The sequence below is a fragment of the Delphinus delphis genome, chromosome 2, assembly GCF_949987515.2.
Source record: "Delphinus delphis chromosome 2, mDelDel1.2, whole genome shotgun sequence".
NCBI classification, from domain to species: domain Eukaryota; kingdom Metazoa; phylum Chordata; class Mammalia; order Artiodactyla; family Delphinidae; genus Delphinus; species Delphinus delphis.
Genome location: NC_082684.1, coordinates 123,343,709 through 123,355,003, shown reverse-complemented (window position 1 = coordinate 123,355,003; position 11,295 = coordinate 123,343,709). Strand labels below are relative to the sequence as shown.

Genomic DNA, 11,295 nt, shown 5'->3' with positions numbered 1-11,295 from the left:
TTGGTGAGGGGTGGCTCTGGCATCTTTCCATGACACGTTGGGATCCCGGTGGAGAGGGAAGGGCAAGGCTACCTATAAAGACACATGAAATGGCTGGCTAAGCCCACATGTCCACTTGTGGGTGGACAGATTGACAGAGGCCATAGGCTTCCAGGAACACTTTTGATATCCCCTCAGGAGCATTTGGAGGCACGTGTAGAGAGGGAACACGGGAGGACTTCTGTGGACTGTCCCGCCTTTCTCCCCTCCTTGGTCGATTTACTTCATGGCGGGTCCCTATGCTAGTGAATGGTTGCCTTTGTGGCACAGTATGGTGTCTTCTCATGGGGGCTGATTTGGAGGTCGTGGGGTGTTTTGTCCCTGTCTGTCCACGTTCCCCCTGTGTTGAAGGTGTGAGGGTGTTCCTGAGTCCAGCCCAACATCTTTACTAAACCTGGCCCACGTAGCGTTCCCTGAGGTTTGCAGCTCCTCCCGGAGGTCACTGGGCACAACCATGCGGAAAAAAGGGAGTCGGCTGCCAAGGAAAGGCTATAGATTTAAAGGCGGGTGAGGGTGTGTGGTGCGGGGGTCATTTTCACTGCCACGCGCTGGTGCATCCAGACTGTGGTATCCGGTGTGCCTGGCCACAGGCCAGACGAGTCACAGCGGTTCAGGTGTCTAGGCTGTTGGCTGGGTTCTCTTAATTGCATGGCTGTGGGTCACACATTGCTTCTAGAAGACCCGGGCCTCACTGTTTCTCCGAGGTCACGTCACTGACGGGCCCGGAGTGTGAATGTGCCAGGTACCACTGCAGTTGACCCCATTGGTGCAATGGTGTTCTCCGCCACAATGGGCATTGGAATGGCTCCCATGCCATTTGGTTGCAAGGGTTTCCCCACCACGTTGGGCTTCAGAATGTTTCCCATGTCATTACCTCTGTGTGTGAACCAAGGGTAGGTCATCTGTCTTGGCAGCAGCTCAGGAAGTGTGCCTACTGGTGAGTCTCCCTTGATCAGTCCAGGTGTTCCTCACGTGCCCTTTGTCACGGTTCCCTTCGAGCTGCTTTTGATGAAGGCCGTCATATTCGGCCAAGGCCCCTTCCCTTGTGGAAGATCTCTTCCCCGTAAGAGCGTGGCACTTGTGTGGAAGAATATGTGCCAAGGGCGGGCGTGTTCCCCTAGATGGCACCGGCTCTTAGTCTGAGGGGCCACAGTTGCCCAGAGGGTGTCTCAGGGGTTTAGGAAGACATCCTTCTGCTGTGGTGGTTGGGAGAGCACTCAGGAGTGGAATTGCAGTGCCCGAGACCAGGGGGATTTTGGACAGCGGTGCTCTATGTCCTGATGGCCGCACCCTCTGAAGGCGTCAGCTCTATGTTGCTTTCACGTTTCCCTGCGGACCCACAGGCAAGATCTGCAGCAAATTACATGTCGAGGGGAGACAGAGCACGCATCACTGAGGGACATCGCCCTTTCGCTCGGTGCACCCGTGCACCCTCCTATAGGACGCATGTGTTCTCTCACCCCGAGCCAGGTGGAATGCCAAGAAAGGAATTTCAGCAGCAGATCAACCTGGGACCATCTGTATAATCCCTGACACCCGGTGAAGTGAGGAGGAGGAGTCTCACAGGGGTGTTGGCCCGCATTCCATGAGGATCCTGGTTTAACCCTTGTTGCGGTAAGTAGCACCTCTTTCCTAAAACCTAGAGGTTTGACCAAGGGAACGTGTGCAACGGGGCTACACCCTCACCTTCTGGCCTTTTCCATGGGAACCCGAGCTTCGATGCCCTGAGAACTGGCTGCATTTCCTTCCCCAATGGCTTTGCTTTGTTCACTGCCGTATGCTGACGTGATTCAGCTCGCTGTCCGTACCGTGGTGGAATCTGCAAGTTTGCATGTCCAGCGTTTGAGCATGTGCTTGGCTCGACGATGACTTCCACAAATGCATTCCTTGGAAATCTGAACAAAATGAGTGAGAAATCCCTGCCGTCTCCTCCTTGGAACTGAGGTCCAACACGTGGCTCCCAAAAGGAAAGTAGGGAGAGGTTCGCGTTGCATTTGCTCCCGTGGGTGTCCACAGCCACGCTGTTTAAGTTGAGGCTTGTGGCCGTCTGATGGGGAGAAGAGGCATTGGGAAAGGAGCCTGGGATGCCAATCCAGGAGGGAAGGCTAGGGAGAGCGTGCCGTCTGTGGGTTCCTTGGTCTAGCCGGGACTGCTGTCCCCTGCCACGGTTCAGCATTCGGGTAGGAGAGGAAGCGTGAGCCCTTGGTGGTCCGGTCGCCTGCCCTTGAGTTCTACAGGCCTCCGCCACCGGCTACTCGTTGCCTTGTGCCCGCAAAGAAACGGAAGTCTGTAGGCTCAGGGTCAGAGCAGGATTCCTGGCCTAGGGCAGGCTTCTTTGCCATGTTCTGCTTGGGAGACCAGATGCAGCTTAGGTTTCTCCTGATAAGGGGAGAAATCCAATGGGCCATTGCCACCGGGAGGTTGGCCAAGCTAAGGGCTCCTCCTCGGGTTGTGTCTGGCTTGTGTGTGCTGTGTGAAAGGGCTAGAAAATGCCTTAGTGAAGATAAGTCACAGCAAGCTTCTTTGGTGAGGGGTGGCTCTGGCATCTTTCCCTGACACGTTGGGATCCCGGTGGAGAGAGGAGGGCAAGGCGAATGAAGAAGACACGAGAGATGGCTGGCTAATCCCACAGGTTTACTGGTGGGTGGATAGATCGATGGTGGTCATAGGCTTCCGGGAACACTTTTGGTATTCCCTCAGGGACATTTGGAGGCAAGTGTAGAGAGGGAACACGGGAGCACATCTGTGGCGTGTCTCGCTTGTTTCCCCTCCTTGGTCAATTTACTTCATGGCGGGTCCCTGTGCCAGGGAATGGTTGCCTTCGTGGCACAGTATGGTGTCTTCTCATGGGGGCTGATTTGGAGGCCGTGGGGTGTTTTGTCCCTGTCTGTCCACGTTCTCCCTGTGTTGAAGATGTGAAGGTGTTCCTCAGTACAGCCCTGCATCGGTACTACACCCAGCCCACCTAGCAGTCCCTGAGGATTGCAGACCTTCCCGGAGGTCATTGGGCAAAACCACGCGGAAAGGGAGTCGGCTGCCAAGGAAAGGCTACAGGTTTCCGGGCCCGAGAGGATGTGTGGTGCGGGGATCTTTTCTCCTGCCACCCGCTGGTGCTTTGAGACTGTGGTGTACGGCGTGCCTGGCCACAGTCCAGAGAAGTCATACCGGTTCAGGTGTCTAGGCTGTTGGCCGGGTTCTCTTGTTGCGCGGCTGTAGGTAACACGTTGCTTCTAGAGGACCTGGGCCTCACGGTTTCACCGAGGTCACGTCACTGACGGACCCAGAGTGTGAAAGTGCCAGGCAGCACTGCAAGAGACCCAATTGCTGCAACAGTTTGCCCCGCCACGTTGGGCATCGTAATGGTTCCCATGCCATTACCTTTGTGTGTACGACAAGGGTAGGTCGTCTGTCCTAACAGCAGGCCAGGAAGTATGCCTGCTGGTGAGTCTGCCCTGATTAGTCCAGGTGTTCCTCACGTGCCCTTTGTCGTGGGTCCCTATGAGCCGCTTTTGGTGGAGGCCGTCATATTCGGCCGTGTGCCCTTCCCTTGTGGAAGATCTCTTGATCTTCCGGGCGCGTCCACTGTGTGGAGCCATGTGTGCTTAGAGTTGGTGTGTTCCCCAAAGGTCACTGGCTCTTAGTCTGAGGAGGCACAGTTGCCCTGAGCGTGTCTCAGGGTTTCCGGAAGACATCCTTTAGCTGTGATGGAGGGGAGAGTGCTCAGGAGAGGAATTGCAGGGCCCGAGGCCAGGGTGTTGTTGGACAGCGGGGCTCTTTGTCCTGATGGCGGCACGCTGTGAAGGCGTCTACGCCACATTGCTTTCACATTTACGTGCGGACACCCAGGCACGATGGGCAGCAAATGAAATGTGGAGGGGATATAGAGCACGCATCACTAGATGGTATCGCCCTTTCCCTCGGTGCACCCGTGCACCATCCTCAGGCACGCGTGTGTTCTCTCAGCCCGAGCCAGGTGGACTGCCAGGGCCGGAATCCCAGCAGCAGAGCAGCCTGGGGCCATCCGTATAATCCATAATACCTGGTGAAGGGAGGAGGAGGAGTCTCGCAGGGGTGTTGGCGCACATTCCATGAGGATCCTGGTTTAAACCTTGTTGCGGTAAGTGGCACTTCTTTGCTAAAACCTAGAGGTTTGGCCACGGGAACTGAAAACCGGTGCTACAGCCTCATCTTCTGTCTTTTTCCTGGGGAACGTGAGCTTCGATGACCTGAGAACTGGCTGCATTTCCTGCCCCATGGCTCAGATCTGGCCGCTTCTGTATGCTGACATGATTCAGCTCACTGGCCGTCCCTTGGTGGAATCTGCAACTTTGCATGTCCGGCGTTTGAGCATGTGCTTGGATCGATGATGACCCCCACAAATGCATTCCTTGGAAATCTGAACAAAATGAGTGAGAAAACCCTACCGTCTCCTCATCGGAACTGAGGTCCAGCACGTGGCTCCCAAAAGGAAAGTAGGGAGAGGTTGAGGTTGCGTTTGCTGCCGTGTGTGTGTACAGCCACGTTGTTCGAGTGGAGGGTTGTGGCCGTCTCATGGGGAGAAGAGCCATTGGGAAAGGAGCCTGGGATGCCAATCCAGGTGGGAAGGCTAGGGACAGCGTGCCGTCTCTGGGTTCCTTGGTCGAGCCAGGACTTCTGTCCCCTGCCACGGACGAGCACGCGGCTAGGAAAGGAAGCGTGAACCGTTGGTGGTCCTATCGACTGCATTTGAGTTCTACAGGCCGCCGCCACCGGCTACTCGTTGCCTTGTGCCCTCACGGAAAGAGAAGTCTATGCTCAGGGTCAGAGCAGGATTCCTGGCCTAGGGCTGGCTCTTTGTCATGTTCTGCTTGGGAGACCAGATGCAGTTTAGGTTTCTCATGATGAGGGGAGAAATCCAATGGGCCATTGTCCCCGGGCGGTTGGCCAAGCTGATGGCTCCTCCTCGGGTTGTTTCCGGCTTGTGTGTGCTGTGTGAACAGGCTAGAAAATGCCTTAGTCAAGATAAGTCACAGCAAGCTTCTTTGGTGAGGGGTGGCTCTGGCATCTTTCCATGACACGTTGGGATCCCGGTGGAGAGGGAAGGGCAAGGCTACCTATAAAGACACATGAAATGGCTGGCTAAGCCCACATGTCTACTTGTGGGTGGACAGATTGACAGAGGCCATAGGCTTCCAGGAACACTTTTGATATCCCCTCAGGAGCATTTGGAGGCACGTGTAGAGAGGGAACACGGGAGGACTTCTGTGGACTGTCCCGCCTTTCTCCCCTCCTTGGTCGATTTACTTCATGGCGGGTCCCTATGCTAGTGAATGGTTGCCTTTGTGGCACAGTATGGTGTCTTCTCATGGGGGCTGATTTGGAGGTCGTGGGGTGTTTTGTCCCTGTCTGTCCACGTTCCCCCTGTGTTGAAGGTGTGAGGGTGTTCCTGAGTCCAGCCCAACATCTTTACTAAACCTGGCCCACGTAGCGTTCCCTGAGGTTTGCAGCTCCTCCCGGAGGTCACTGGGCACAACCATGCGGAAAAAAGGGAGTCGGCTGCCAAGGAAAGGCTATAGATTTAAAGGCGGGTGAGGGTGTGTGGTGCGGGGGTCATTTTTACTGCCACGCGCTGGTGCATCCAGACTGTGGTATCCGGTGTGCCTGGCCACAGGCCAGACGAGTCACAGCGGTTCAGGTGTCTAGGCTATTGGCTGGGTTCTCTTAATTGCATGGCTGTGGGTCACACATTGCTTCTAGAAGACCTGGGCCTCACTGTTTCTCCGAGGTCACGTCACTGACGGGCCCGGAGTGTGAATGTGCCAGGTACCACTGCAGTTGACCCCATTGGTGCAATGGTGTTCTCTGCCACAATGGGCACTGGAATGGCTCCCATGCCATTTGGTTGCAAGGGTTTCCCCACCACGTTGGGCTTCAGAATGTTTCCCATGTCATTACCTCTGTGTGTGAACCAAGGGTAGGTCATCTGTCTTGGCAGCAGCTCAGGAAGTGTGCCTACTGGTGAGTCTCCCTTGATCAGTCCAGGTGTTCCTCACGTGCCCTTTGTCACGGTTCCCTTCGAGCTGCTTTTGATGAAGGCCGTCATATTCGGCCAAGGCCCCTTCCCTTGTGGAAGATCTCTTCCCCGTAAGAGCGTGGCACTTGTGTGGAAGAATATGTGCCAAGGGCGGGCGTGTTCCCCTAGATGGCACCGGCTCTTAGTCTGAGGGGCCACAGTTGCCCAGAGGGTGTCTCAGGGGTTTAGGAAGACATCCTTCTGCTGTGGTGGTTGGGAGAGCACTCAGGAGTGGAATTGCAGTGCCCGAGACCAGGGGGATTTTGGACAGCGGTGCTCTATGTCCTGATGGCCGCACCCTCTGAAGGCGTCAGCTCTATGTTGCTTTCACGTTTCCCTGCGGACCCACAGGCAAGATCTGCAGCAAATTACATGTCGAGGGGAGACAGAGCACGCATCACTGAGGGACATCGCCCTTTCGCTCGGTGCACCCGTGCACCCTCCTATAGGACGCATGTGTTCTCTCACCCCGAGCCAGGTGGAATGCCAAGAAAGGAATTCCAGCAGCAGATCAACCTGGGACCATCTGTATAATCCCTGACACCCGGTGAAGTGAGGAGGAGGAGTCTCACAGGGGTGTTGGCCCGCATTCCATGAGGATCCTGGTTTAACCCTTGTTGCGGTAAGTAGCACCTCTTTCCTAAAACCTAGAGGTTTGACCAAGGGAACGTGTGCAACGGGGCTACACCCTCACCTTCTGGCCTTTTCCATGGGAACCCGAGCTTCGATGCCCTGAGAACTGGCTGCATTTCCTTCCCCAATGGCTTTGCTTTGTTCACTGCCGTATGCTGACGTGATTCAGCTCGCTGTCCGTACCGTGGTGGAATCTGCAAGTTTGCATGTCCAGCGTTTGAGCATGTGCTTGGCTCGACGATGACTTCCACAAATGCATTCCTTGGAAATCTGAACAAAATGAGTGAGAAATCCCTGCCGTCTCCTCCTTGGAACTGAGGTCCAACACGTGGCTCCCAAAAGGAAAGTAGGGAGAGGTTCGCGTTGCATTTGCTCCCGTGGCTGTCCACAGCCACGCTGTTTAAGTTGAGGCTTGTGGCCGTCTGATGGGGAGAAGAGGCATTGGGAAAGGAGCCTGGGATGCCAATCCAGGAGGGAAGGCTAGGGAGAGCGTGCCGTCTGTGGGTTCCTTGGTCTAGCCGGGACTGCTGTCCCCTGCCACGGTTCAGCATTCGGGTAGGAGAGGAAGCGTGAGCCCTTGGTGGTCCGGTCACCTGCCCTTGAGTTCTACAGGCCTCCGCCACCGGCTACTCGTTGCCTTGTGCCCGCAAAGAAACGGAAGTCTGTAGGCTCAGGGTCAGAGCAGGATTCCTGGCCTAGGGCAGGCTTCTTTGCCATGTTCTGCTTGGGAGACCAGATGCAGCTTAGGTTTCTCCTGATAAGGGGAGAAATCCAATGGGCCATTGCCACCGGGAGGTTGGCCAAGCTAAGGGCTCCTCCTCGGGTTGTGTCTGGCTTGTGTGTGCTGTGTGAAAGGGCTAGAAAATGCCTTAGTGAAGATAAGTCACAGCAAGCTTCTTTGGTGAGGGGTGGCTCTGGCATCTTTCCCTGACACGTTGGGATCCCGGTGGAGAGAGGAGGGCAAGGCGAATGAAGAAGACACGAGAGATGGCTGGCTAATCCCACAGGTTTACTGGTGGGTGGATAGATCGATGGTGGTCATAGGCTTCCGGGAACACTTTTGGTATTCCCTCAGGGACATTTGGAGGCAAGTGTAGAGAGGGAACACGGGAGCACATCTGTGGCGTGTCTCGCTTGTTTCCCCTCCTTGGTCAATTTACTTCATGGCGGGTCCCTGTGCCAGGGAATGGTTGCCTTCGTGGCACAGTATGGTGTCTTCTCATGGGGGCTGATTTGGAGGCCGTGGGGTGTTTTGTCCCTGTCTGTCCACGTTCTCCCTGTGTTGAAGATGTGAAGGTGTTCCTCAGTACAGCCCTGCATCGGTACTACACCCAGCCCACCTAGCAGTCCCTGAGGATTGCAGACCTTCCCGGAGGTCATTGGGCAAAACCACGCGGAAAGGGAGTCGGCTGCCAAGGAAAGGCTACAGGTTTCCGGGCCCGAGAGGATGTGTGGTGCGGGGATCTTTTCTCCTGCCACCCGCTGGTGCTTTGAGACTGTGGTGTACGGCGTGCCTGGCCACAGTCCAGAGAAGTCATACCGGTTCAGGTGTCTAGGCTGTTGGCCGGGTTCTCTTGTTGCGCGGCTGTAGGTAACACGTTGCTTCTAGAGGACCTGGGCCTCACGGTTTCACCGAGGTCACGTCACTGACGGACCCAGAGTGTGAAAGTGCCAGGCAGCACTGCAAGAGACCCAATTGCTGCAACAGTTTGCCCCGCCACGTTGGGCATCGTAATGGTTCCCATGCCATTACCTTTGTGTGTACGACAAGGGTAGGTCGTCTGTCCTAACAGCAGGCCAGGAAGTATGCCTGCTGGTGAGTCTGCCCTGATTAGTCCAGGTGTTCCTCACGTGCCCTTTGTCGTGGGTCCCTATGAGCCGCTTTTGGTGGAGGCCGTCATATTCGGCCGTGTGCCCTTCCCTTGTGGAAGATCTCTTGATCTTCCGGGCGCGTCCACTGTGTGGAGCCATGTGTGCTTAGAGTTGGTGTGTTCCCCAAAGGTCACTGGCTCTTAGTCTGAGGAGGCACAGTTGCCCTGAGCGTGTCTCAGGGTTTCCGGAAGACATCCTTTAGCTGTGATGGAGGGGAGAGTGCTCAGGAGAGGAATTGCAGGGCCCGAGGCCAGGGTGTTGTTGGACAGCGGGGCTCTTTGTCCTGACGGCGGCACGCTGTGAAGGCGTCTACGCCACATTGCTTTCACATTTACGTGCGGACACCCAGGCACGATGGGCAGCAAATGAAATGTGGAGGGGATATAGAGCACGCATCACTAGATGGTATCGCCCTTTCCCTCGGTGCGCCCGTGCACCATCCTCAGGCACGCGTGTGTTCTCTCAGCCCGAGCCAGGTGGACTGCCAGGGCCGGAATCCCAGCAGCAGAGCAGCCTGGGGCCATCCGTATAATCCATAATACCTGGTGAAGGGAGGAGGAGGAGTCTCGCAGGGGTGTTGGCGCACATTCCATGAGGATCCTGGTTTAAACCTTGTTGCGGTAAGTGGCACTTCTTTGCTAAAACCTAGAGGTTTGGCCACGGGAACTGAAAACCGGTGCTACAGCCTCATCTTCTGTCTTTTTCCTGGGGAACGTGAGCTTCGATGACCTGAGAACTGGCTGCATTTCCTGCCCCATGGCTCAGATCTGGCCGCTTCTGTATGCTGACATGATTCAGCTCACTGGCCGTCCCTTGGTGGAATCTGCAACTTTGCATGTCCGGCGTTTGAGCATGTGCTTGGATCGATGATGACCCCCACAAATGCATTCCTTGGAAATCTGAACAAAATGAGTGAGAAAACCCTACCGTCTCCTCATCGGAACTGAGGTCCAGCACGTGGCTCCCAAAAGGAAAGTAGGGAGAGGTTGAGGTTGCGTTTGCTGCCGTGTGTGTGTACAGCCACGTTGTTCGAGTGGAGGGTTGTGGCCGTCTCATGGGGAGAAGAGCCATTGGGAAAGGAGCCTGGGATGCCAATCCAGGTGGGAAGGCTAGGGACAGCGTGCCGTCTCTGGGTTCCTTGGTCGAGCCAGGACTTCTGTCCCCTGCCACGGACGAGCACGCGGCTAGGAAAGGAAGCGTGAACCGTTGGTGGTCCTATCGACTGCATTTGAGTTCTACAGGCCGCCGCCACTGGCTACTCGTTGCCTTGTGCCCTCACGGAAAGAGAAGTCTATGCTCAGGGTCAGAGCAGGATTCCTGGCCTAGGGCTGGCTCTTTGTCATGTTCTGCTTGGGAGACCAGATGCAGTTTAGGTTTCTCATGATGAGGGGAGAAATCCAATGGGCCATTGTCCCCGGGCGGTTGGCCAAGCTGATGGCTCCTCCTCGGGTTGTTTCCGGCTTGTGTGTGCTGTGTGAACAGGCTAGAAAATGCCTTAGTCAAGATAAGTCACAGCAAGCTTCTTTGGTGAGGGGTGGCTCTGGCATCTTTCCATGACACGTTGGGATCCCGGTGGAGAGGGAAGGGCAAGGCTACCTATAAAGACACATGAAATGGCTGGCTAAGCCCACATGTCTACTTGTGGGTGGACAGATTGACAGAGGCCATAGGCTTCCAGGAACACTTTTGATGTCCCCTCAGGAGCATTTGGAGGCACGTGTAGAGAGGGAACACGGGAGAACTTCTGTGGACTGTCCCGCCTTTCTCCCCTCCTTGGTCGATTTACTTCATGGCGGGTCCCTATGCTAGTGAATGGTTGCCTTTGTGGCACAGTATGGTGTCTTCTCATGGGGGCTGATTTGGAGGTCGTGGGGTGTTTTGTCCCTGTCTGTCCACGTTCCCCCTGTGTTGAAGGTGTGAGGGTGTTCCTGAGTCCAGCCCAACATCTTTACTAAACCTGGCCCACGTAGCGTTCCCTGAGGTTTGCAGCTCCTCCCGGAGGTCACTGGGCACAACCATGCGGAAAAAAGGGAGTCGGCTGCCAAGGAAAGGCTATAGATTTAAAGGCGGGTGAGGGTGTGTGGTGCGGGGGTCATTTTCACTGCCACGCGCTGGTGCATCCAGACTGTGGTATCCGGTGTGCCTGGCCACAGGCCAGACGAGTCATAGCGGTTCAGGTGTCTAGGCTGTTGGCTGGGTTCTCTTAATTGCATGGCTGTGGGTCACACATTGCTTCTAGAAGACCCGGGCCTCACTGTTTCTCCGAGGTCACGTCACTGACGGGCCCGGAGTGTGAATGTGCCAGGTACCACTGCAGTTGACCCCATTGGTGCAATGGTGTTCTCCGCCACAATGGGCATTGGAATGGCTCCCATGCCATTTGGTTGCAAGGGTTTCCCCACCACGTTGGGCTTCAGAATGTTTCCCATGTCATTACCTCTGTGTGTGAACCAAGGGTAGGTCATCTGTCTTGGCAGCAGCTCAGGAAGTGTGCCTACTGGTGAGTCTCCCTTGATCAGTCCAGGTGTTCCTCACGTGCCCTTTGTCACGGTTCCCTTCGAGCTGCTTTTGATGAAGGCCGTCATATTCGGCCAAGGCCCCTTCCCTTGTGGAAGATCTCTTCCCCGTAAGAGCGTGGCACTTGTGTGGAAGAATATGTGCCAAGGGCGGGCGTGTTCCCCTAGATGGCACCGGCTCTT

General features: G+C 55.7%; 4 non-coding genes across 4 annotated transcripts; all 4 read left to right on the top strand.

Annotated features, from left to right (window-relative positions):
• Positions 1–1,895: 1,895 nt before the first annotated feature.
• On the top strand, positions 1,896–1,987 carry LOC132421327 (small nucleolar RNA SNORD116). Its single transcript, XR_009518599.1, has one exon. It is a non-coding gene; the product is annotated as a small nucleolar RNA SNORD116 (small nucleolar RNA).
• Positions 1,988–4,396: 2,409 nt separating this feature from the next.
• Positions 4,397–4,488, top strand: LOC132421308 (small nucleolar RNA SNORD116). The gene has a single exon (XR_009518582.1). It is a non-coding gene; the product is annotated as a small nucleolar RNA SNORD116 (small nucleolar RNA).
• A 2,467-nt stretch (positions 4,489–6,955) lies between these two features.
• On the top strand, positions 6,956–7,047 carry LOC132421326 (small nucleolar RNA SNORD116). The gene has a single exon (XR_009518598.1). It is a non-coding gene; the product is annotated as a small nucleolar RNA SNORD116 (small nucleolar RNA).
• A 2,409-nt stretch (positions 7,048–9,456) lies between these two features.
• LOC132421307 (small nucleolar RNA SNORD116) lies at positions 9,457–9,548 on the top strand. Its single transcript, XR_009518581.1, has one exon. It is a non-coding gene; the product is annotated as a small nucleolar RNA SNORD116 (small nucleolar RNA).
• The last annotated feature ends 1,747 nt before the right edge of the window (positions 9,549–11,295 follow it).